The 23097-nt window shown below is 45.5% G+C and overlaps 1 protein-coding gene across 1 annotated transcript in view; it reads left to right on the plus strand.

Annotated features, from left to right (window-relative positions):
• Igf1r (insulin like growth factor 1 receptor) overlaps window positions 1-23097 on the plus strand; it is a 284214-nt gene that overhangs the window by 192656 nt on the left and 68461 nt on the right. The window lies entirely within an intron of this gene.

Genomic DNA, 23097 nt, shown 5'->3' on the forward strand with positions numbered 1-23097 from the left:
TAGACCAGGCTGGCCTCGAACTCAGAAATCCACCTGCCTCTGCCTCCCGAGTGCTGGGATTAAAGGCCTGCGCCACCAGGCCCGGCAACATTAAGCTTCTTAAAAGTGCCAAACACTCTTGTTAATAATTTGGGAAATGGAAATGTAACTTTTGATAAATTATCTCAGAGTCATGGCAGTTCAAACTTAGGTAGGGAAGTCATCCTTTAGGGGTCTTCTTGCATCAGCACCACATAGTCAGCATATTCATGTGTACCCTGGTCTACCTCCGACCGTCAGATGTGAAGCCTTCCCATTGGGGTGCTCAGAAGCATAGGCATGAGGCCAGAAATTGCTAAGCATGGGAGGAAGAGGGTCGCTATCTACTCCTGGCTCCTTGTGGGTGTTAAAGTTTCAAAACCACTCTAGTCACGAGTGATCCTTTTTAGAATTCACAGGATCTATGAGGCCAGAGGGTATGAGTGAATGTGAAAATGCTCGTTTGTTTTAACAAACGACAAAGGTTTGGGTTTTTTCCTCCACTGCCTGTGCAGCCAGCCTTCCACCCTGTTAGGCAGTCAGGAAGCCCAGCCCAGCCCAACAAGGCCATTAAGTCCTCCTTCCTTGTAATGGGACGAGCAGGAGGCAGGTACCAGTGGCATGGCACCTCTCATAATGAAGGTTGGTTGGTTGGTTTTTAAATTTAATGGAGGGATTGTAGATAGTTTGAAATCTTCTTATACCAGGAGAAACAGAATGAATTAACTAGCATCTTCTAGTCAACTCAGGGAACTGTTATCCTGTGTTGTTTTAAACAAATTGGCTGTGTTTAATTATATACCTTTTAAATAGAGTATTACTAAGTTAAATTTTTAAGGCATTTTAGTTATTAATAAAGATAATAATTGGGCTGGAGAGATGCCTCAGTGGTTAAAAGCACTGACTGCTCTTTCAGAGGTCCTGAGTTCAATTCCCAGCAACCACATGGTGGTTCACAGCCATCTATAGTGGGATCTGATGCCCTCTTTTGGTATGTCTGAAGAGTGACAGTGTACTCACATGCATAAAATAAATAAAGAAAGATGATAATTGATAGTTTTCCCTTGAAATGCATGGATCTAAGGGGCCCGACCCCCACCATCACTCCAGCGGTTTCTCGTGCATACATAGACACTGCTGGGAATACCCACTTTACACATGCCCTTCCGTGCCACGATCTTGGCTGGCAGTGCTCTTGTCTTCCTGATATGCATCTTTATGACATAAGTCTGTGCCTTACTCATTATCTATGTGCACATCTCCTTTCCTTGTCTTTGTGTGGAAGGCCTTGTGCATCTCTGTGCTCTCCCTTGGCACCTGGCATGTCTTGCAAGTGAACTCAAGTAGTTAATGAACAAATATTTAATTCATAGAAACTTACAGACGACAAGCTCTTCAACAGTGTATATGTGTGTGCACATATTCATTATTAAATCCTGTGTTTAATGTTCTTCTGCTTCTGTGCTCTACCAGTTTGTATGAATTACACTGTTTGAAGTAGAAATAACTGCATATTTAGATGCCTTAAGCACTGCCACCAGGTTTGCCTTCTGCTTTGCTTTCGTTGTGGAGCTGAGTCAAGGTCTTGATGTGCTTCCCCTGCCAGCCTTTGAACTCCTCTTCCCGAGTCATCCTCTTCCTCTGCCTATCTTAAGTTCTGAGACTACAGAAGTGTGCTACTGTGCACAGCTTCCATTTTTAAAAAAGCAAATTGTTGTTCTCTTTACCATTGGGATGGCTCAGAATAGTCCTTTGCAGTTTTCAACCATGGAAATGGGCTTCTTGTAATGCTTACTGGAAAAGGCACGTCAGCTGTGCCTTCTAGCAAGACATGCCCATTTAGAACTACATCTGCTGTCCCTGAGATCTTCCTGCTTGCTATGAGAATATTTCCAGTGACTCTGGGACCAGGGCAGGTCCACCTCAGTGTATTTATTGCTCACAAACTTTGAGACCTCAAGGCTCGGCCACTTAGATTCGAAACCCAGCTTTGCCTCCTGCAGGCTGTGTGACTCTGGCCATTGCGTGACATTTGCTCTGTGTTCTTGGCTCTGGTTCTGAAGGTGGGAAGGCTGCAGGTCTTCCCGCCATCCTGGGGTCCTTGTGGAAACAAACACAGGTGGCCCATAAGCTCCTTGACCCATGAAGCCGCACACAGCCCCGACACACAACCCAAATGGAAGAAGGAACCTTGTTACTAATAGCAGTAGGTATACATTGTTCCTGTGCCCGAGCCTTCGGTTTTGGTTGTTTTTGTTTTTGTTTTTGTTTTTAAGATTGATTGACTGACTGACCGACTGACTGATTGATTTACTGATGGTTGTGAATCTTCATGTGGTTGTTGGGAATTGAATTTTAGGAACTCTGCTTGCTCTGGTTAAACCCGTTCACGCCCTGATTGCTCCAAAGACTTATTTATTATTATACGTGAGTATACTGTAGCTGACTTCAGATGCACCAGAAGAGGGCATCAGATCTCATTATGGATGGTTGTAAGCTACCATGTGTTTGCTGGGATTTGAACTTGGGACCTTCAGAAGAGCAGTCAATGCTCTTACCTGCAGAGCCAGCCCAGATTTTAGGTTTTTTGTTGTTGTTGTTGTTGTTTTGCTTTTCTGTTTGTTTGTTGTTGTTCCACTTCCTTCCTGGAATCTGGCTCCTCTGGGATTCCAAGCAAAGGCAGAAAAAAGGCAGTGCGCTCTGCATCCACTCTCTCAGGACCTCCCTGGACCAGTGCATAAAATTCAAGGGCTCTGATTCTGGTCAGTTCCTATAAGTAGTTCATTAACACTGATCTGAGTCTCCCTAAAGGGAAGCAATGACTGATCTATCCCCAGAACACTCCATCCTGTACCCGTGAAACACTAGCTCTTCTTTCTTCACTGCTCTGTAGACCTTGAACAAAATAAAACTTCAAGTCAGATGAAGAGGAGGCTGTGACAAAATGTTGGGGTGGCAGGAGTGTCACCACCTCAAAGACAATGAAGGCAGGCGGCAGACAGGTCACTGGGACATCTGCAGGAAGGTAGAGATCAGAAAGGGGCATATGCTGAGTGAGCAACAGGTACCAAAGTCCCAAGTCAGTACTACAACATGTACAGAAGTAGTGTGTGTGTGTGTGTGTGTGTGTGTGAGCACGTGTGCATGTTTGTGTGTTTATGTGCGTGAGTGTGTGTCTGTGTGCATGCGTGCGTGCATGTGTGTTTGTGTGTGTGTGTGTACTCGCCCATTCCCAGGCCTACCTTCATGTACCACACGTTATCTGTTGGAGCACCACAGCCCTTCCATAACCTAGATATCAACTCACAGTTGTATACCTGCAGCTGCAGGAGATTCCGGCAGTCTTTGTTGACAGGATGGGTGAATCCATCTTCCTCGATCCAGGCTATGAGAGGGGAAGTGGGAGAAGCAGAGCAGGTGGTCTGTTCGTTCCTGGAATACTGCCCTGACTGTGTCGTGTAGCAAGCATAAAAGGATCTCTCTGGCCACTGGCTATAGATGACCTTTTCCTGTGACTGGAGATGAGTGAGTCCTAGATAGTAGTAGTACAAATGGAAGGAGAACTGGATGTTCTAGTGACCAGCTGGCTAGCTGGATATCTTCCCCATCTTGATGCTCAGGAGCCTGTGAACAGTACCTGTGCTTCTAAAGAAGCCTGCACTTGCTCTATCTAGTCCAGCCCATGGATCCTGGAAGAAATACCTTGGACCTAGGAAATGAATGGCAAATGCTCTCACTCTCCCACCAAGCCTCCAACTTCTGGGAACCACCGACTGCACATGCAGCAGGGAACTAGTTGCAGAATCATTTCTCATCACCCAAGTTAGCATTGTCTATTTCTTTGAGTATTTGGGGTGCTCAACCCAGTTTTGGGTGTTACCATTATACATTTCTCTACCTACCTCTTTCTGAATCCCATAATTAATAGTAAGGGGCCCTGCTTCCTCACTTGGTTTGGTTGTAAGTAATGTTTCATCACCACACAGGAAAGAGCTTCCATATCTATACTAATACCAGAGTTTTTATGTAAGCTGAAGAAAAGTTGAGTAAAGTTATGTATTGGAAGGATTCTTCCTCCCTTTTTAAAACAGTCTCATAGCCCGGTGTGGTGGTGCACACCTTTAATCCTAGCACTCGGGAGGCAGAGGCAGGTGGATTTCTGAGTTCGAGACCAGCCTTGTCTACAAAGTGAGTTCCAGGACAGCCAGGGCTACACAGAGAAACCCTGTCTAAAAAAAAAAAAAAACAACAACAACAACAAAAAAACAGAGTCTCATGTAGCCCAGTCTAGTCTGCCTTGCATTCACTATATAGCCAAGAGTAACTTTGAACTTGGAGTCCCCCTGCTACTATCTCCAGGGACTGGGATTACAGGACTCTTACCATGCCCCATTTAAACGGTGCTGGGAATTGAACCCAGGGCTTCTCAGATGGAGACAAGCACTACACTAACTGAGCCACAGTCCCAGTCTCTGTTTGTGTTTCAAAACAGATTTTCGAAACACAGAAGCCTCCTTCCTTGTCTTGGAATAGCTCGCTTCCTGGCAGACATGTTATTTATGTGTTTTCTCTGTTTTAGCAGTTCTGGGGGTTGGAACCAGGGCTGCATGCATGCTAGGTAAGCACACGGCCCCTGAGCTACAGCTCCTGTACCTGATGAACTGCTAATCCCCACATGACCTCAGGGGTCAGCCTGTGTCTCTGTACATTCCTAGAACTGCACAAAACTGAACTACCCCCACCACCAAATCAAAAACCCCTACATTGAACCTTCAAGGAGTTCTGGGTGAGCCTAGGTCTATTGTGAGCCACACAAAGATTACTCTAGGACAAAAGGATCTGAGAAGAGGACTGAAATTAAGAAAATGGTCTTTTAAAATTTATAAAAGTTTTATTTGAACAGAAGTGAGGTTTAAGTACTTGAGATTCATACCCTTGTGGGCCAGTAAGAGGGTTAGCAGGTAAAGGCTCTTCCTGCTAAGTTGAGGACCTGAGAGAAACTGCCTCCCACACTTACCCTCTGCCTTTCACTGGTACGCTATGCATGGCCTGTGCACACACACATACACACACACACACACTCTCTCTCTCTCTCTCTCTCTCTCTCTCTCTCTCTCTCTCTCACACACACACACACACACACACACACAATTTCACATAATTTTTAAAATTGCAAACATCCTTTAGTTCTCTTTTTCTTTCTTATTCATATGACCATCCTTCCATGAAACCAGATCTGCAGCTCTGCAGCACGTGAAGGGAATTAGAAGCTTTGTCACGTTCCTTTCCCAAGCATGCCATGGCAGAAGGTCATAGGAGCCTCATCATCTCTTCTATACCTATGCACCAGTTGCGCTTACGTAGTTGGCAAAGCCAAGGTGACAGTCCAGTCAAGAGACTAAATGGAGACAGCAGCTGATATTGACAGAGCACTGTCAATGTGCAGGAGACACTTGCTTTCACTGTGAGCCTTGCTGCATGTATTCTTGGACTAACAGTGCGGTGTGGTGTCATCTGCCTCGTGTGGAATACTGAGAACAGAGTCCCTTTGACTTATAGCAGCTGACAGGGCTGGGCTAGGAACTTCCATCTAACTCCCAAGCCCATGTTCTTCTGTAACCAGACAGCTGCTCTGTGATATATTTCTAACACAGAACATGAGCCTCACTCTCCCCGAAACCAATTTTGAAAACTAGAGGCAGAGAAGACAGACAGACATTCCTTGGTCCTTTTAAAATGTGGCCACAGTGGCATGCAAATGAGCCTCGTCTGTTCCTAAATTGTTGCTTTAAATGTTGCCACCATGGCTCCTGGGCTGGTAGGGTTTTTTTTTTTAATGATTTTTGACATGATTTCTGTGCAGAGGAATGCTACCTCGTGCCATTGTGTCTCTCTTCCCAGAAGATGAGCCTAGGCCATCCAGGGCCTGCTTCAGGGAATGTGGATCCACAGAATGAAACAGTCCCTGAAGAAGGGTTTCAAAGCAAATGACCATGTTACTGGGCTGGCAGATTGGGTTTTGTTATTGAATAACCTGAAACACATCAACAGGTTCCAATTAAATTTTTTCTGTTTCTAATTTCACTGATGATCCTCTCAAAAAATAATATTAGTGATTTAAGGGCCAACTTAAAACTTAATGTTTTGTAAATTGATTTGAGGTTTTTTGTTTTTTGTTTTTTTGCAAAAACTGTTTATGTGTATGCAAGTGTGCTTGCTGCCTGTGCGCGTGGTGTATGGGGGTACACTTGCTGCCTGTGTGTGTGTGTGTGTGTGTGTGTGTGGTGTATGTGGGTGCACTTGCTGCTTGTGTGTACATGTGCACAGGTGAAGGCCACAGGTGATGGTGGGTATCGACAATCATCCTCTAGCAATCTCCACCTTGATTATCACTGTTATCTTTACTACAAAGTCTCCCTGAACCCAGAGGTTGCTGTTTCAATGAGGGCATCTAGCCAGGGAGATCCCAGGGTCCTCTTGCCAAGTCCAGTGCTTTATTTGGCTGCTAGGGAACCAAACGCAGGCTCTGTGTTTGTGGAACACCAGGCACTTTACCTACTGAGCCATCTCCCTAGCCCAGGATGGTGTTCTTAATACCTATCCTTGTCCAAGGGGAAGCGCCTATAGGACTCACATCAATGAAACACAATTCATGGACTCTCTTTCTCAGTGACCTAAGGCATAGACTGATTTACAGGTTGTTTCTTCAGAAATGCCAAGCATCTTCCAGTGGGGCAGAAGATATGCATCCACTGTACTTCCGTGCTCCCCTACACGCCCTGAGACTTGAACGTGAGCCAGAACTTGAAAAATACTTGATCGAGATGAAATTTTCTTAACATAAAATGTTTATGTGTCGTCATCTCTGGCATGGGGCTTTCTGTGTGGGTGGTGGCAGATTTCCTGTGAGTTTCACAAACTCCAGGGCCAGGAGAGTTGCGATATGTACCCTCTGTGGCCACAGCAACAGGAAGGAGTTTCCTAACCCACAGTGTAGGTGGAAGGTGGATGGTATCAGAGAGGATGTTTTTTTTTTCCCACCCCCAAACTGTTTGAAGTTCCCAAGTACTCCAGTGGGACTGCATAAGAACGGTGCTCTTAGGAGTTCTGAATGCTAGGTTTTGGAGGCAGATGATCTCGTGCCGAGATGTGCTCTGGTCGGAATTGCTTCCTACAATACCCTGTGGGTAAAACGGATATTTCGAGCATGACTGAGCTTATTAAGAGTCCTACAGGGTTTCCTCTGCTGGGGTTTAGAAATTTCAAAGGGTTGGGGAGTGGGTGGAGGGCAGGATTATGGACACGCAGTGTGGAGAGGGCAGGAGGACGGAAGTAACAGGCATGGGATGTATCATTTGTGCTCCTGAATGGCACCAGGCCAGCGTGCCAGTGTGGGCTGAGAATGTCAATTTCGGAAGATACAGTACAGGAGAAAGTTCAGGTGCTGCTGATGCAAATAGACGGGCACCAAGGAAACCGTAATTAGGGGAAACTCATCCAGCTGATCTTGCTTTGATGGCGAAGTATGTTTATAGGGTGAGAGACAAGTGCAGTTAGAGAATGCATGTAGTAAAAAGTTTCGGGATTGGAAATTAGAGGTGCTTAAATTGATTTCAGAATCCCCAGTATTTCTTTAAGGAAGGTGTGCTTTTCATGTGTTCAAAGGGCTTATGATTTACCTGGGTCACTGTCATCATCTGCAAAGTATGTTTTGTTCCTTCCGTCCTCTTAACCCCTTTTCACTTCAGCGCTAGCTCCGTCTATAGGTCGGAACAAAGCATGCCATGACATACGCTGCAGACCGGGTTACAGGCTCCACGGCTTCTGCACCCTGACCTCCCTGCCTCCTCCTGCTGGATGAGGACACTCTGGGGTCTGAAGAAAGGTGGCAGCTCTTTTGACATGAATGTCAGAGAAGTTGCTACAGGGCTTATTCCCCACCCCAAGTGAAAGAGATAACTCTAGCTTTTTCAGATCCTCGCTTTCAGATCGGGTCCAGAATTTGGAAGACTTAGAGATGCTTTCCTAGCAGAGGAAGACTTTGATAGTTTGGGAGTTCACAGCATTTATGGGTTCTCTGCTCAAAAGTTGACTTGGAGGACTGGAGAGATGGGTCTGCAAGCATGAGAAACTGAGTTCAGATCCCTGGTGTCCGAGTTAAAACTAAGTGTGGCTGTGTACATTAATAAGCCTTAGGAAACAGAAAAGGCTTGCTGGTTACCAGCTTGGCCGGTCATTGAGCTCCGGCTTCAGTGAGAGACCCTGCTTCACAAGACCAGATAGAGAGCAATAGTGGAAAGCGTGCTCCACTGCCCTCTTGTCCTCCACATGCAGACAGACATGTGCACATCCACTAGATGTGCATATACATACCCGCACATTTAAGTTGATTTGGAAAATATGATCATGTATCTTAGGAGTTGCTGTATGTGCACCAGTCCCTTCGTGTAGCAACTAAACCTCGCATGTCCTTGACATTGCCAAACTTCTGTGGGGTCATGGGTACCGATGTTGGAGGTGGAGTACAGTTTGGCCCTTTTTTCCATTTCTGAATGCTTCCATTTTCATAACAGGGATAAAATGATTCTTGGACACCGTTCCAAGTTCCAGACTCATCTGTGCTTTATGGACTGGCACTGTCTACTTACTGGGGTTCAGGTTTATAGAGATAGTTAATCTACCTGTTAATTTCCTTCAGCTTCCAATGAGAATTCCCGTGAACCATGAAAACTAGCCTAGAGGGTACTCCAGAACATGTCTGGAGGTGATGAAGGGGTACCCGGGGTAAAGGCTCAAATAGGAAGGAAGCAGAAAGCCACCTGGATCTCCCTTCCTGTGTAAGACCGTCACTGCTCCCAGTCCTGTGGGGTCAGGTGACGTCACAGGCCTGTGCAGGCACCATGTACACAGTGTCTGAAAGGATACCCTGAGCTCACCCTCGTCTTCACAGGTCCAGGATGCTTCTCATGCTTTGCTTCAGTCTCTTACATCCAAGGGTGATAGTGGATATAGGTCTGAGCAATAAAATAAAATAAAATAACTTGGTGATTTGGACAGCACTGTAGAGTAAACCAGATATCTGAGATAAAGAGATAATAGTTCAAAGACCAAATAAAAATTTACAGACATACAGTTCCTAATTAATTGGGAAAAGCAGAAGGAGCCTATCTCTGTTGGCATTTTCATCCGAACTGTTCAGTCAGCTGGTGTTCTACCCACTGTGCCTATGATGGCTCCCAATTTTGTAGTTGTTGTTGTTGTTTTGGTTTTATTTTTGTTTTTGTTTGTTTGTTTGTTTTCTCTGTGTAACTCTGGTTATCCTGGAACTTGATCTGTAGACCAGGCTGGCCTCAAGCTCAGAGAGATCCACCTGCCTCTGCCTCCCAAGTGCTGCAATTAAAGGTGCTTGCCACCACTACCCCACTAAGTTCTCAACTATTAATAGGTTTAAAAATGGTTTTAAAAAGAGAGTGGCATCTTGAACTTTGTTTTTTTGTTTTGTGGTTTTTGTTTTGTTTGGTTGGTTTTTGTTTTTCAAGACAAGATTTTTCTGTGTAGCTCTGGCTGTCCTGGAACTCACTTTGTAGACCAGGCTGGACTCAAACTCAGAAATCCGCCTGCCTCTGCCTCCCAAGTGCTGGGATTAAAGGTGTGTGCAACCACTGCCCCGTGCATCTTGAACTTTGAATGCCTTCAGTGAACTTTTCAATGGTGTGCAGTACCATTTTTAAAAACAAAACAAAGAAAAATCAAAACGAAACGAAAAAACCTGGTTGAAACTGCGAAATGATCATTTCCAGAATATTCGGATTCCTATTGGCACTATGGAACGTCAGCACTTCTGATGCGTTTTAGCCGAGTTGGTACCTTTTTCCCTAGTGTATTACCTTTATCACCCCCTCTGCTCACAAAATTCAAGCAAAGTAAAATGAAAGCCAACAGAAGTCTGTGGTGTGTACACAAGCACACTCAGAAAGAGAGAGAGATTCTAGAAATGGTATTTCAACAGTTGCGTGGTCTCTTTTCCAGGTACTTTTGAACAATGAGATAGGCTGAGTATGAATATTCTGTGTATTTATGCTAATGGTAGTGTTTTTCAGGATATACGATTATCAGGGACAATGCTTTTCTACCCTCCTAAATAATTTAAAGGTCTAGCTGAACATTTATTTTTTTTAAATGATTGCTACTTGGTAGTAAAAGTATCTAGTAGGAACGGTTCTGGGAATACCTAAGTCATATTTCCAGCCAACTTAAAAATAAATACACACACACACATATACAAACAGTTACGAGGCAGCCATGAAATAATTTTATGGTTGGGGGAGTCACCCAACATGAGGGTCGCAGTATTAGGAAGGCCGAGAACCACAAATATTCAGAACTCCAAAGCATTCCGTCAGGAAGTGGAGCAGCAGGATGAAGGAAGTGGTGAGCAGAGAAGCAGGGCCTCAGAGGAGCAGGCTGAAGGTCACTTGACCAGCTGTTGATATCTGCTGTGTTTAAAAAGTGCGTGCTTCTTCAAGAGCCGCGACTGATTTCGATGCAGCTGTGCATCCTGGAGGTTCAGTCACATCCGTGATCCTGTTCGGGTTGTGACTATCACGATGTCACAGTCCTCCTAGATCCTGTAAACTTCACTGCGTTCGTCCAGTGACTGAGTTGCCTTAGACACGTTTCTCGGGGATGTTTTTAGTGGTAATTTATTTCATACATGGACATAAGAGGTGGCTATAATGGAGTTTAAGATTCCTAATCGCATGTAGTAAAATAGTTAAGATTCTAGAAACAAATGACTATGGAGACATTAAGAGGTGATATAAACTGGAAAAGAAAAGGCTATACAGTAAAAATAAACCAGCTTCCTAATTGGTCACAGGATTGAGGTGTGAGGTACCTGCTCTCCCTTCTGATCTTTCCCAAAATGGGAGAGTGGACTGTGGACTGCATTTTCCTCCTTTTTATGGGAAGTTCCTTCTCTGGGAGCAGCATGAAGCGAGATAACTACAGTCACCAGAAGCATTGATTTAGAGAAGATTCCGGGAGGTTTTTGTTTTTTTTGTTTTTTTGTTTTTCCCAAACGATGGCTAGGCAGCCTTAGAACAGCTGTTCTTATGGTTTACGGGATCAGCTGTGAATAGGGAGTGCGTGTCCATGTACACATAACCATCCTAATTCCATGGGTAGTCTATACTCAACGGATGTCTTTCACATTTATTACTCTCCATGAACAGTCTTGCTTTTCCTAACAGAACTTAATCCTAGGCCTCGTGTGCTCTGCTCTGAGTACCAGTTGTCCCATGGGTGACACTGGCCAGTCATTTCAGTTATCTTCACATAAACATTTGTGTATGGAGAGGGGCTTTTGCATGAACTGCACCCCGGGGGGGGACTACAGATTTAAGGCACTGACCTGGGGATGTGTGTAGTGATGAATTCACACCATCAGTACAGATCTCTCCGCCATCACCAGGTGTGTGATTGTCCCAAAACAGGGCTCAAACACCCGCTTAAAGGGGTGTAGTCTAGCCGGGTGGAGGTGGTATCGACAGTGCACACCTTTAATCCCAACACTGGGTAGGCAGAGGCAAGTGGATCTCTGTGAATTTGAGGCTAGCCTGGTCTACGGAGGAAGTCCCAGGACAACCAGGGTTTACAAAGCAGTCCTGTCTTTAAAATAAATAAATAAAATAAAGCAAACAAACAAAACCAACAGCAAAAGATCTGCCTGAGCAATGATGGGTGCTTGAGGCCTCCCCTCTGAGCCTGGCCTTCACTTGGTCATTACAACCCCCCACCCCGTCTCCCACTGATTTGCCCCTATGGAACACAGGCCTGCCTTGTTAGGAAGTGAGCAGCATTTCAGAGCCCACACGGCTTCACATAACTCTGCGTACAGTACCAGAGAGAAGTTATAAATAGAGAGTACTCTCTCAATTCCGCTTTAGTTAGTCATGGAGCGGCCGTGTGAGTTTCATAAACTTATAAGGAATATACAAACAGTTCCACATTTAAAATAACTTAGAGTAATTTTTAAGTGTGTGAAGGGTTCCCCCCCCCCATCCTGTCCATTTGAGCATCTGTGACAGGCAGTCACAAGTGATCTTTATGTGCTCAAGCCTGCTGAGAATGGCTGCAGGGGAGTCGGCCCTCTGCAGGGACTTCTTGCTTCTTTTCCTTTTTCAGGACTCTTGAGAACAAGCAAACAAACAAAAAGTGTGTGCACGCTATGACCTTTGTGAGACAGAGCTTCTCCAGCCATGAAGCCGCCCTCCCCTGCTGACCATGCCCCATCAGCTTGAGGGCCCTGTCTGCCCTGACCCCTGTGCCAGCTCTCTTTGTTTGTTTTCTTCCCTGTGTTAAAATCTGCCTGCAGTTTTTCAAATTTGTATGTAGGTTTTAAAATAGGTTGGAAATAATGTTTTCGACGATTTAAAAGTACACAGGCCATGCATGGTGGCTCACGCCTTTAATCCCAGCACTTGGGAGGCAGAGGCAGGTGGATTTCTGAGTTCGAGACCAGCCTGGACTACAGAGTGAGTTTCAGGACAGCCAGGGCTATACAGAGAAACCCTGTCTCGAAAAACCAAAAAATTAATTAATTAATTAATTTAAAAAAAAAAAAAAAAGGTGCACGGGAATTAAGACAGTCTGTGAGAACAACATAGTGCTGGTATAAGGTTGAGCCGCACCCTTCATCGCCATCTTTTCCGTTGACTATCTCTCTTTCTCCTGCCCTTCCTCTTCGCTCTCCCCATCTGAGCAGAACTTTAGTGTTGCAGCTTCAGCATCCATTTGTCAGGCATTTCTACAGAGCTCAAGCTCATGTGTGTGTACACTCGATTTTCTGTAGGTGGCACAGGTAGCTTGCTGAGCAGAGGGGAGATGCAGTCCACACTGTAGGTGCCCGTTCCTCTACAGATAATGCCCACTGTGACAGCCCTATCTACCAAAGATTGGCCCAAGTTAGTGTGGATAGAGTTAGCCAAAAGTACAGTCTGGGGTACAAACACCCTTCTCACCGCCTTGCCTGGACCCCAGCCTCCACCATCCTTGTCTTGGACCTCCTACCCTCTTCCAAGTTTGTCAGTGTTTCTAGCATTTCTACTTCCAATACCTGTGATGTTATCACTTCACATTAATAGAAAGGCTCGCTTTCCCACAGTGAGAATCAGGACAGCCCAAAGCCAGAAGGACTAGTAGACACCATGCCAAGAGTGAATGTTGAAAGCATTGTTTTAAATGAGAGAAGGTCGTCACAGGAGAACACCCTTTGTTTGATTCCATTAAGGAAAATGCTCCTGGCAGGCGATTCAGTGGAGATGTGGAGACTAGTAAGATTAGTCATTCCCCAGAGCTGGGGGGAGATTTGCTATGTATGGGGTTTTTGCTTTGGGATGATGAAAATATCCTAATGTCGATTGTGGCAGTATTTGCACAACTCTACAAAGACACTCAAAACCACCAGACTTTCTGCTTTTGAGAGAGAGAGAGAGAGAGAGAGAGAGAGAGAGAGAGAGAGAGAGTTTGTGTGTGTGTGTGTGTGTGTGTGTGTGTGTGTGTGTGTGTGTGTGTGTAAAGCTGATATTACAAAATGTGCAGGAAGAAGAAAGGAAACTCTTAACCCACAGTGGGCAGAGCCCTCTCTCTTCTGCCAGCCTTTGTTATTTATTGAAATTTCCTGCTCTCCCTCTTTGGGTCAGCTGCACCTCGGTCCTCACTCTTTCCACGCAGCTTTCTAGTTATAATGTTGCTATTTATCGCTTCCCTCCTCTGGCTTCTTTGTTACCCCTATTGTAGTGTTTGTTTTCCTGTTTTCTCTGTACTCTGCCCAGCACTGCTTGGTTCCCAAGGCCTTGGTGATCCTTCGGGCATTGTCAGTAGGCGATTGTTTCTTTTGCTCATTAATGAAATGTTCCCAGATGCTTCAGCAGCTGAACTCTGTGGCTTACCTTCTGTCCTGGACGGTGCAACGGTTATTTTCTCCTTGCTTCAAACTGTGCTCTCCCAAGAGGAGGATGCACTGAACTGTTCCCTGACTTAGAAACATTATTGGGGGAGGAGACTCCAGATACACCACAGCATGTATGTGTCAGAGAACACTTTGTAGGAATTGATTCTGTCCCTCCCTCTGCCATGTGACTTCCAGGGGTCAAACAGGCCATCAGAAGGATAGCTGTTGTGTCTACCCACTGAGCTGTCTAAACTGGCCCTAACTCAGATTTTCTTCCATGACAAAGTTTCCATCTTACTGAACTGTATGGATGGGTAAAGAGAATGCTTCTATGCTGTTAGATTGGGTTTATAAGCTTGGTAAGGAGCAACTCCTGAGTGAGGCATGAGCTGTGACCTAGCGAGGTTCCTGGAAGGATGCCATGATTATCTCTCAGAGTATTGTCTCAGGGCATTTGAAAATATAAGTGTGCTTACTGCATTCAGTAGACTTACTCGGTCACAGCTGACTCTGAGGAGTCTGTAGTTTGGGTCTTGTTGGTCTGGTTCTCTGATGTCACAGTCATTTCTTATCAGGTAAGCCATGTTGACTGTACATCTTTCAGGAAAGAAACGTCTCTGTGAGTGTGCAACTTTGCAGTGGCTCTTGGAGATACCAACAAGATCCAGCCTTGTGGCCAGGCACGGTGGCCCACATCTTTGATCACAACACTCCGGAAACGGAGGCGGGTGGATCCCTTAGTTCAAGGTCAGCCTGGTCTGTGGATCAAGATCCAAAACAACCAAGGCTATACAGAGAAACCCTGTCTCGGGGGGAAAAAAACAAACAAACAAAAAAACTCTAGTCTATTAAATTGGTGGCAGAAAAATGTCCATGAGACTTCCATTGGCTACAACTCAATAGAGGAAACTGAGTTGATACATATTATTTCTCTAGAGTATCACTTGTATGCAGGATCCTGGGCTCTTCAGTGTGTATGTTACTTTGTTTTGTCCTCTGGATTTAGTGATACACTTCAAGAGAGTAGCAAAGGGTGCTAGAACTTGTGGTTTATTTCTTCCTTATGGTTGCATGCTTAAAAAGAAAAAAATAGCATGAAAGCAACTCCCCTGCAGCGTGAGGTACCACACCACGATGGGAAGATGTGTGGAGAGGCTGCTGTCATCCGTTGGGGACTCTTGAGTGTGATGCCCAACATCCGATCAGCAGCCTGATCCTCTTGCATGAGTTCTTCAATCTCTCCGACATCTCCATCTCTTGCCCATCGCTTAGTGAAAGATGTTTATCCTTTATGATTGTTAGGAGGATTAAATAATGCATATAAATAACACGCCTAAAGTGTCATCAGGCATATGGGAAATAACACTGAAAGTTAACTCCGTACTAATAAGCAGCCTTGTATTTTGCCTCTGTGGTATAAGTTGGCTTTATGTAAGAGAGACTCAGACAGCTATTGTGGAAAGGGCGACCTGGGAAATCTCAGTGACTAGAGGCTCAGAATGAGCCCCCAGAGTATGGACATGTCCTTACTTTTCAGATGTGAGTTTGAGCAAGTTACAAGTTGCCCTAGCCACATCTTTTGGTCTCAGCATATTCCACACCGTTCAAATGATCCTGTGCTGTTAGAATAGGGTCGCAAGCATGTCAGAGAGAGCAGCCCTGCCCTGCATGTGCTCCTTCATGGAGCACCGGGGAGTGAGTGCTGCCGGACAGTCACCTGGAAAGTCAGGTCCAGGTCAGTGCTGTCTGCACTGCCTGCGAAGCTGGGGGGGGGGGGGCTGCAGAGCAGTCCTACAACTTTAAAAGGTGTGGAAAGCAAAGAGCAAAGCCAAAGGGGAGCCATGGAGAGAAACAATATGTGACTTGTAACCCTTTCTATACTCCCCAAGAATCAAGAAACTGCCCAAGTGTGGGTGCACTGTTCAGGCCTCTTCATCTTAGGAAGCTAGCCAATGCAGAACAGTTGAAAATCCTTTGAAAGTCAATAAGAAGAAAGTGACTTACAGCATCAGATGCTGGAACAGTTAGGAGCTCTCATGACTAGCGTGCCAACAGGTCACAAAAAAGCACATTGTCCTGTCCTCTTCATCCAGCTTACTGTGCTCCAGGAGCGGTCTGCTCAAGGGCCGCTTTTCTCCCGTGGAGGTTCTCCATCTGGTACAGCCTTTCTGTTCAAACAGAAACTGAAATAGCTTTGGATTCTGGCTTAAAATGACGTCTCCTCTGGATCTGCCTACTGCCCCTCCACAAAAGGAGGTGCTTTGGTTTGGTTTGGTTTGGTATGGTTTGGATGGTGTGGTTTGGTTTGGGTTTTGGCATTAGGCAGAGAATACTTTTACCAATGTGATTCTCTGCCTGGGCTTTTAAGATGCTGGTTGCCACGTGAAGTTGCCTTTGCTGTGTAACAGACTATGTAGTGACTGCAGTCTTCCAAGCAGACTTGCTTAGACACTGGTTTAAACTCTGGATGCTTGCTCAGTAGTGAGGCAGTGGAGTTCTCCTTTTGACATTGCAAAGACCATAAGTATGTTTTAGGTTCTTGTCTTCCTTATGAAGAAAGCATTCTCCTTGTTCCTCATTCTTACTCTCCCACCATCAATCCCTCCCCCTCCTTGGGGTGGGGGTGGGTGGGGATGGGTGTGTGGCACTATTTAGTTTGACTTTGTGAGTTGAGCCACAGACTTTGCTAGGATGCAACCCAGTGGCTCTCTGAGCCCAAGAAGCAACACTCACCATCTATTCCTTATGATGTATACACTTGTCTTTAGTTAGTCTTACCACCATAATGACAATAGCCAAATTGCAACATGTAATTTTTGTTTCAGAGGTACAATGAAGTCATAGTAGTACCTTTGTCTGAGGAGATTGGAGTGGGGAAAGGTATGTGAAAAGAGATAATGGGGGGGGGCACATTGAAGACTAATAAACTGAGAGCATTGTGATGCTTGTAATGTGGACACAGCACAGACCCCCAGCTGGGCTTTTCTCCTTGTTCTCTCCATGGGTCACCTGCTTCTCCTCAGGCAGGCACAGTTCCTGCTGATAGAGATACTCATTCTTTGAAAACGAACTCGCATCCAAACTATGAGGAGTCCTGAGTTCCTTGGTGCATCTCTGCCTTCCCTGAAAGGTAGCAAGGCATGGGAACATCATGAGCATCCTCCTTGCTGGTAAACTTGAGGACAAAACAAAAGGCATGGCCAGCCTTGGTTATACTCTGCCCTTGGGCCCCTGATACCATGGTTGTGCCTGGAAAGTATATTATCAGGAAACCGGGGAGGTGGCTCAGTGGTTATTCACACGTGTTGCTCTTACAGGGGGACCCAGGTTAGGTTCCCAGCACAAACATAATTTTTCACAATCATCTCTAACTCCAGTTCTCCAGAAATCTGACATCCTCTTCTAACCTCTAGGTACCAGATGTAAAAGTGGTACACATACACACACGCAGGTGAAAGACTCACACACATAAAGTAGAATGTATGGTGTATCTTTACAAACAAATACATGTTATGGCCCTGAGTATTACATGTCGTCTTGCCTTGGAAGGGGCCAAACTGACTCCCACCTAAACCTATGGAGGAAGAAGAAGAAAGGGAAGAGGAAGGGAAGGATGGAGGAGGCTTCTGCATGTATATATACTGGGCAAGATGCTCCAAAGATTAGCCACAAGTCTATTCAAGGCTTACCCACACTCTCCTCCATAGAGTGCTTGGTTGGGTTAATGAAGAAGAAAGGCTCCTTTGGAACTAGAGCCTGCAGACAGGTCTTGTTGGCTTAGTTTCGAACCGGGGAACCCCATGGAAATCCTAGGTGTGGTGTTCCAAAGAATATGAAGATTCTTGCCGAGAGACTTACAGACTGATGCCAAATGGCTTTTTAACTCCGTTCTAGAGTTTGGACTATAGTTGAATACGATGTTCAGAGCCTTACTCCCCATGGGCTGTGACAGTCGCCCATAGCTCCCCCTTTCCTCACTGGCCTCTGTGTTCCCACCAGAGTTTTCCACTGTCTTGTCTAATGCCTCCATCCTTCTGTTCTGCGATCTCGTTACCTCTCACCCTTTCCGTGTTGGACTCGGAAGATTTAGCTTGCTCGAAACGTCCACAGACCAAGCTCTACCCCTCGGCAGTCATCTGGGTTGAACTTAAGTTTTTGGTACAAGCTTGTGTGGCCAAGGGACCCCTCTCCCCTTGTGGAAAGCGGAGGAGTGCTCTGAAGATGCCACTTCTCAGAGCTTTCCATCATGAAAGGATTCACTGACAGAAGCAATCACAGGCTAAAGGGAAATTAGAAAGAGCTCACTAAATGCAAGGACCCTGGGGAGGAAGCGCTAAGCTGATGTGCGAGGCTTGTTTTTCCTCTCCTAAAGAAATGGAGTTTTAAAATGTGTGGCCTCCGTATGCACACTGACCCTGGACCTGTCCTTCTGGTGGCCAACACAGGAAGTGTTGTTGGAGTTGTAGCTTTTCTGACTGTTTCAATAAGGTTTTGTTTTTATTGTCTTCCCTGATTAATGCCGAGGAATAGAACGGTCTCGTGGGCAAAATCAATTTGCTTTCCTTCGTGCGGCAGTTCACAGCTTCTGTTTCCTCTTTTTAAGGTTGGGCTGGCCTTTAGCCATCCCCGTGTGCCCTCCTCGGGAGCAGGGAGAGGTCCCCTCCCCCCCCCATGGTGCTGTAATTGGAAATTTGGTTACTGCACTAAATTTTAAGTTTTGGCACTCATGGAGAGCAGCCATCCATCTGCTGGCGAGACGCACTGCCTGGGGCTTTTCAAGAAATCCCTTAATAGTCCTGAACACTAATAATATTTATATACATCGAGATGAGACAAAATTTACAGCAGGCTTCTGAAACTGGCTCCAGGACTCTCTAATCCCAGCCGACCCTCCCGGAATCCTCTGTGCTGGAGAGAGAGAGCCACACCCTTTCCTCCCTGTAGCCACACAGATCTCTGGAGTCAGTCCCCTAGCAAGCAGGTCGGCCTTCCTCCATCTTCTCTCTTCCTCTCTGCATACCCCCTTTTCTGTCCTCCCCTACTCACAGAATATCAGATGAGCATTTGTTTACAGTTGGCATCACTGAATGTTAAGGGCCTCATTGATCTGGTATCTGCCTTAAAAGAACAGTTTTATCCGTAAAGACAGTGTTTTTAACTTTACCTTTCTTGGTTGGGAAGAAGTTCCCATCACAGGCCTGGAACAGGGCTCAACATGTCTCGAATTTTAACAAATCCTTTGTCAAGTATTTCTATTTCTCTTTCTCATCCTGGAAAAATGTAGCATTTGCATTTGGGGGTAACTGATTCAAGACAGTGTACAAGGTTATTTCCCCCTGCTTTTATATGGTATGGGCTTTTACTACTATATAGCTATTTGACTTTATTATAATCTATTGTGATATATCATTTTCTTTCCTATGTAAGTAAGTAAAGGGCTCCAAAGTTGGCATCTGGTCCCCATTGATAATCGCTGCTGATAACACTGAGCTAACTAATCGGTTTTCTTCTCTATCACAGAGAGTGGGGGATGGCTGGGACGGCTGCACCAGGGAGCCTTTAGCGAGACACATTGAACTTTATGTACCAGTTATTCCGTGTGAGCCATAGATGGACAGTGTAATCAGTAACAGATTCCTCTCCTCTGGCCATTCTTCTGTCCTTCTGCCCACTCTGGTTATCATGCCTTCGCTATACAGCATGATGACCTTTCTAGTGTGAAAACCTGGCCCCTGCCTGCCTAAAGCAGGGCAATTTCCTGCTGTCCGTCAATTGGTGTGCCTGTGGTGCCTCCCTGAGCTGGTCCATTTTGTTCCCAGCAACATCTCAGCCTGTATTTGCATATGAGGTCCTCTGTGAGGGGTGGTCCTGAAGCTCCTCCCCATCATACTTCCTTTTTCAGTGCCAATCTCACTGTCTCTGGAGACCCTTCCAGGAACCCACAGTACTAGGAACACCATGTGCATGGTCCTTCCTGCTTCCCTGGTGTGGTACCCTTTCCTTGAGGTCAGGGGCAGTTGTATAGGACGTCCAGTTGCCTAGCACTGTACAGGTGCAGTGTATATCCAGTAAACTCTGGGTGGATAAGTAAATGCTAACAGATCGTTGGCTTCTGTCATTGACAGATTAAAAAACCAAAATTAACACAAATAACTTCAGTGCTCATTTAGACCCCACACCTTGATGTAACCTATGCAGTGCATGTTTAATTAAGTCATCACACTATATGATCTTCAACTATGTCATATTTTGATGTCTTTGAGTGAAAAAAGAGTCAGTGGTAGTATGTGAGGCTAAAAACACAGTAGGCTGCTAAATCAGTGAACTCCATTTTACTGTCTTCGAGGTAATTGCTGTGGTAGACAATGTCTGTATTCTGACATTAGGGGCTCCTGCAGTTTTTTCTTTTTTTGGTGTGACCAGAGATAATTAACTTCTGTTTGTTCCTGAGCCAGAATAGATGTCCAAAAACAGCCAGAAGCTAGTTATAATAAATGAATGTCATAAACCAGTCTTCACTCGTGTGTGGCTCTGAAGATAGGTCTTCTGTGTGGATGGGTCAGTTGCACAGATAAAAGTTGGTTTCTCAGCCGGACGTTGTGGCGCACGCCTTTAATCCCAGCACTCGGGAGGCAGAGGCAGGTGGATTTCTGAGTTCGAGGCCAGCCTGGTCTACAAAGTGAGTTCCAGGACAACCAGAGCTATGCAGAAAAAACAAACAAACAAAAAAGTTGGTTTCTCTTCACCTGAAGAAGTTCAAAGGTCAGCAGCTGCAGTGTTAGTTCTTCTCAACCTTCTTCATGCTGTGACCATTTAATACATACAGTTGCTCATGTGGTGGTGACCCCCTAGCCATAAAATTATTTTGTGGCTACTTCATAACTATAATTTTGCTATTGTTACGAATCGTAATGTACATATCTGATAAGCGTGATTTCTGCTATGTCACCCCTCAAGAGGTTCGAGACCTACGAGTTGAGAACCACTGGTCTAGAGGCACCAGCCCTCTTGAGAGGCCAAGCTTCTTTGAACTCACCATGTTGCCTCATGTTCCGTCCAAGATGGCTGCGTGAATGTCTGTGTATCATTTCTGTGTTTCAGCCAGCAAGAAAGGAGGAGACACACACTGTAGTTTTAATGGAATGCTCCAGGAAGCCCTAGTAAAATTTTTGCTTATAGCCCATGGGGTGAACTTCAAACACAGAGTAGCCACACCCCAGCTACAGTGGAGGCTAGGAGGCATCGGAGCCAAAGAGATGACAGCATGCCCAGTGGGACACCGAAAACTCCCACAGGTGGCGATAACCTGGGAGGGGAAATGCCCCGACATTTATGCGTTTCTGCGGAGGGATGACTTTAGAGTCAAATGCAAGATTACTTGGCTTTGGCAGTGTCATGAGAACTCCGGGCTCCTTGCTGGGTTATGCTACCGATTTAAGTGTTGACATTCGGGCATCTGTTTTTAAGTGCAGTGACACGGGAATTCTTGGATGTGACTTACAGCTGTGTAGACAGACTGGTGTAAGACTCCAGAGAACATACTGACTCAGTGCAGTCAATTCCTGAACACTGATCCTAATGGCATGCAGAGGTGCCCACAAAGATGGCTGTGCTCATGGAACAATGATGTGTGGGCACGGAGGGCACATTTGATGCTGGGGCACGGCTGTAACGGTGAAGCGTAGTGAGACTGCTGTATGGTGGTATCCATGGTCAAGTCTATCCAGTGCTTTCTCAGTAGTTCGGGGTTTACATTCAAGTATGTGTAGTCATACACCCATGCACAGGAAGAACCCGGGAAAGACCACATCATGAAGGGTTGGCAAAGCGGCCATTTTGGGGGCAGATGGACTTGTGTGTTCGTTATGTTATCCGTGGTTACTGGGGCTTATTTGGCTTAGTTTGGGTTTTAGAGTAGATTTTTTTTTTTATAATGAAACATGGAATCTTGACTCTTTGGTACATCACAGTTAAAATATACATATTTATGTAGTTTTGTAGTATTTCCAAACAATCCCCTCCCCCTGATTGGGTACATATAATGTTAGCCAGATTTGTTTGTTTGTTTGTTTGTTTTATATGCTGTTCACAAGTAAGGATCATAGGTGTGTATTCATTATGACATATTTATAGAAGTGCATAACAGAGTACCTGTTTGGGGTGTGATTTTAGATCTGTGATTACTGGACCCAGCCTTTAACTTACCAAGGCTTACAGTAGGTGGCCCCTGGGTACAGAAAACCTGGGCACTACCATCCTGTACCGTCCAGCAGCTTGCTTGTGCTCTAAAGGTTGTGTTGCAAAGAGAAGTTGCAGATGTGGGCATTACCAAAGACCTTCTATAAGCACTGGGCGCTTCAATTGTAGCTTGTTCCTCTTTAGAGCCCATAATTACTTCTGTGCCCACGGCAAAGAGTAGCCCCTCTGTAGCCTGGGTTTCTTCTTCTGGAGTTTGAAGAGAGAGAGAGGCCACAGTCACACAGTGCTTTGTAAAGGGTGTGGTTAACGTTTGCTGTAGTAACCTGCCTGTTGTATTTGGTACTTTCCTGTGACCGTGATAAAATACCTTGACAGAAAATGGGGCCAGAGATAGAGGTTTATCTTGGCGTACAGTCCCAGAGGGGACAGAGTCCTTGGGGGAGGGGGAGGCATGGCTTCAGTCTTGTCAGGCAAGAAACACAAAGCGATTGCATTCCACCCACACACAGGAAATAGAGAAGTGGGGTCGGGCTGTAAAACCTCAAACTCTACCCCCCAGCCAAGGACTTCCTCCAGCTCCCTGATAAAGGCTCTGTAACCTTCCCAAACAGACCACCATCAACACAGGCCCGTTGTTCACATCCATGAACCTGTATAGGACATTTCTCCTTCAAACCACTGCACTTGTTATGGCTCCTCTCTTCATCACTTTGTATGCACGAGGGCGAAGGGGGTGTGCCAGTGTTCTGTGCGTGGTTCAGGCATCTACTGGAGTCTTAGAATGGAATTCTCATACAGAAGGAGAGCTGAAGAACACAGTGCCTTGTATAGTCCTAGTGGCCCATATTGTCTGTATTTCTCTCTGTTCACCTGTGCCATGGGCTCCCTTTTTATGGGTGTGGCCACCCCATTTTGAAGAGGCCGTG

Source organism: Mus pahari, chromosome 1 (assembly GCF_900095145.1).
Source record: "Mus pahari chromosome 1, PAHARI_EIJ_v1.1, whole genome shotgun sequence".
NCBI classification, from domain to species: domain Eukaryota; kingdom Metazoa; phylum Chordata; class Mammalia; order Rodentia; family Muridae; genus Mus; species Mus pahari.